Source organism: Equus asinus, chromosome 8 (genome assembly GCF_041296235.1).
Source record: "Equus asinus isolate D_3611 breed Donkey chromosome 8, EquAss-T2T_v2, whole genome shotgun sequence".
Lineage (NCBI taxonomy): Eukaryota > Metazoa > Chordata > Mammalia > Perissodactyla > Equidae > Equus > Equus asinus.
Genome location: NC_091797.1, coordinates 10,749,736 through 10,753,744, shown reverse-complemented (window position 1 = coordinate 10,753,744; position 4,009 = coordinate 10,749,736).

Sequence of the window (4,009 nt, the reverse complement as noted above, 5' to 3'; positions counted from 1 at the left end):
CACTGCACCACGGGGCCAGAGCCCCAAACATTTTAATCACCTCAAAAGAAAACTTTGTACCCACTAAGCAGTCGCTTCCCTCCACTCCAGCTCCTGGCAACCACTAATCTGCTTTCTGTCACTATAGATTTTCCTATCGTGGATATTTTATATAATGGAATTTATATTTATATTGTGAAAAATTAGTAAAAGAAACCTTAACTAAATTGGAGTGGGGAAAGCCTGTAGGAGGAGCTCTCGCATCCTATCACACGTCATCAATTACACGAAACAGGAGGAGTCTGATGCTTGCATCTTCAACAGGAAATAAAACTACTTTGCTACTGAAGGACGGTTTCTCTCCCCCCTGGCAACAGCCCAGCCAAGGAGAAACACCACAGCTCAGCTAATGAGAAGCCATTGCCACTCTGGGCTGTTACTTTCCCCCAGTCGACTTTCATTTAGAATAGCCCTCTCCCTACTCCTCCTTTTTCTCTATAAAGGCAGCTCCCCTCCTTTGTTTTCTGGGTTTGCCTATGGTTTTCCATAGCATGCATACCCTGAACTGTAATTCTTTTGGCTATTCCTGAATAAACTCGTTTTGAGGATAAAATAGGCAAATTTGTTTTTTAAGTTGACAGAATCATACAATATGTGACTTTTGTGTTTGGCTTTTTTCACTGGGCATAATGTTTGGGGAGGTCATCCATGTTGTAGCATCTTTCAGTACTTCATTCCTCTTTATGGCTGAATAATATTCCATCATATGAACATGCCACATTTTGTCTGTCCATTCATCCTTTGATAAACGTCTGGGTTGTTTCCACTTTTAGCTAATGTGAACAGTGCTGCTATGAACATTTGAGTACAAGTGTTTGTTTGCGCGCTTGTTTTCTGTTCTTCTGAGTGTATACTTAGGAGCAGAATTGCTAGCTCATATGGAAGCTCTCTGTTTAACTTTTTAAGAAACGATGAGTCTGTTTTCCTCAGCAGCTTCACCCCTTTACATTCCCACCAGCAATGTAGGAAGGTTCTAATTTCTCCACATCCCTGTCAACACTTGTTATTTTCTGTTTTCGTTGGTTTGTGTGTATTATAGCTAGCCTAGTGGGTATGAGGTAGTATCTTATTGTGGTTTTGATTTGCATCTCTCTAATGACTAACGATGCTCAGTATCTTTTCAAGATTTACTTTTTAAATAAAGTAAAATTGTCAGAATTTGGGGACCAGATGAATGTGGGAGTTGGAGGAACGGGGAGAGGTCAAAGCACCCCTGCTATCCTCCTCCATAAAGTGAAAGTGTTGGGCCATATGACGTAGAGTGCTTTCTGGAGCTAATGTTATTTCTCAGAATGACCTTACCTTGCAAATATCAAAGGGGTTTATGAGGTGAAATTTGCTTGCTCCTTAAAACTGATGTTGTAAATATACATTGACTGCTGCCAGGAATAAGCCCTTCTCATTGCAGGGACAGTCGAGACAGGAGGCAATTTAAACGGAAACAATTCAATTATTTAAAAATTAATTGTTAATCAATTTAAACCGATGTGGCCTCCAAATATCAGTCATTGTGTTTTACATAACATTCCACAAGTCAAGTGTCAGGGATTTGTCACCCCGGTTAAGCCTGTGGCTCTGCAAAGCGGGAACATGGATTCTATCAGGAATTATTTTTTAAAGTCTCTACATGGAAAATAAGCCAATGCTCCAATTCCCAATTAAAGGTATAAAAGTTTCATTTAAAAACAGTGTAACTCCCTGATAAGAAGGGCCAACATTATATTAGGATTAACAGATTTTATAATGTGCAATTCCCTTGGTTTGGGTTCTCGTTTTCTCCATTCTCATAGAAAAATGCCAAAGTTGGCACCCTTCAAATCCTGCCTTAGACCTGGCTTGATTAGAGAAAAACCAGTTTCAGTAAGAATACTTCTTCAAAGCCAGAAATGAATCAACAGAAAATTTTTCATTATACAATTCCTGTCTTAAAAATTTAGGAATGAATCTGATTCACGAAATAAATTTAAGTGCTATAATCTCAACAAGCAAGACCCGCAGCTACTTTTAAAAAACAAAAGTAATAATTTTACCACATGTGTTAATACTAAATAAATACGATTTGATAGTAGTATGGTGGACACATGAGATTATGCCCTAAAACCCACCCAATCACTATAAAACTGTCTTTTTTGAAAGATTGATGAATCTTTTGGTTTTATTGTCACCAGGTCATTAAGATAGCAAAAGAATTGAAGGATTTTGCCCTTCAGCAGTTATATTAAAACATCTTTCATTTTCTCAAGTGCTTTTCTCCCCTTCATTCACAATTGTTCATCATTTCTTTTTCTTAGCTTAGTTGTCTTCGAGGCACACGTTCCATTCAACCATTAAATTGAATTACCATCCTACAAAGCAATTTCTATTCTCTCAATCTTATTCCTAATAACATATAAGATGCACATTTTTCTATGACAACCTGATCAAGAAGTCATTTCCCCTGAGGGTTTATACCAAGGGCGTAATAAAAGTTAAAGGTTAAACTGCGATGTTTGTGAGGAAAGGAATTAGGGGGAATGTCTTCTCCCCCAGTCTCATCCTCCCCAGCTCAGACGCCTGCAACTTTTTTACCCTAATGGCCCTGCTCATATTGAGGCCTGCCGCAGTTCCCGAACCAATCCTATGAGAGTAAGCAAGCACCGCAACTTCTGACCCTCCGTATCTCCCCAGCCCCCAATTCCTCTTTGCAGGATACCAGGGAACTGTAAAATGTCCCTCTTTGTCTCTAGCATCATTTTTGTCTTAAAGTCTATTTTGTCTCATCTTAGTATAAATATTCCAGCTCTTTTATGGTTGCTGCTCTTTGCATGGAATATCTTTTTCCTTCTGTGGTATAATAAAAAATAAATATTTGGTCTTTGTCCCTGGTCCCTGACAGAGATCTCCTAAAACCCTTGGAATTTACTGTCTTCTGTGTGTTAATGAGATGATTCAGATGGAAGGGTGGGGCTAAATATCTTTAGGATGGGGGCTGGTTGCCAGAAAAACAACCATATGATTAGGCAGTTAGAACTCTTCTTCCTAACCCCCAACCTCCGGCGAAGGGAGGTGAGCTGGACATTGAGTTCAACCACCAATGGCCAATGATCTAATCAGTCATACCCACACAATGAAATCTCCATAAAAATCCCTAAATGATGGGTTTTGGAGAGCTTCTGAGTTGTTGAATACATCCACATGCCAGGAGGGTGGCGCACCCTTGACTCCACAGGGACAAAAGGTCCTATGCTTGGGACCCTTCCAGACCCTACTCTATGTACCTCTTCATCTGGCAGTTTATTCGTATCTTTTATAATAAACTGTAATAATATGTAGAGCACTTTCTTGAGTTCTGTGAATTGTTCTCGCAAGTTATTGGGTAGCGGGGTGGTCATTGGATCCCCAAAATTTGTTGTCAGCTGGGCAGAAGTGTGGGTTATCTGGGAATTCCACTTGCAGCTGGTGTTTGACTTGGGGGCAGTCTTGTGGGACTACACCCTTTAATTTGTGGTATCTGATGCTAACTCCAGGTAGACTGCCTCAGAATAGGATTGAATTGTTGCACATCCAGTTGGTGTGAAAGCATTGGAGAACTGGTGTGGAAAAACAATACATATTTCCAGTAAAAAGATGCACACCATCCTTTAATTTCAACTTAGTTGTATCTTTGAATCTAACTCATCACTCTTGTAGACAGCAGATGCTTAATCTTGTTTTTTATCAGTCTGACAATCACTACCTTTTGATTGGATTATTTTATTCCCTCAAATTCAATATTATTACTGATACAGTTGGATTTGCATCTCTTTTGCCTTTTAGTTTCTGTATGTCTCATATCATTTTTGTCTCTCTATTTTTCCTTTACTGTGTTCTTTTTGTATGAAGTGGACAGATTCTTGCATATGATTTTAATTCCTTTAATAATTTTTTAGATTTTTTGAGTTATTTTATTAGTGTTTGCTGTAGGGTTAATAATATCTTAATTTATTAGAAT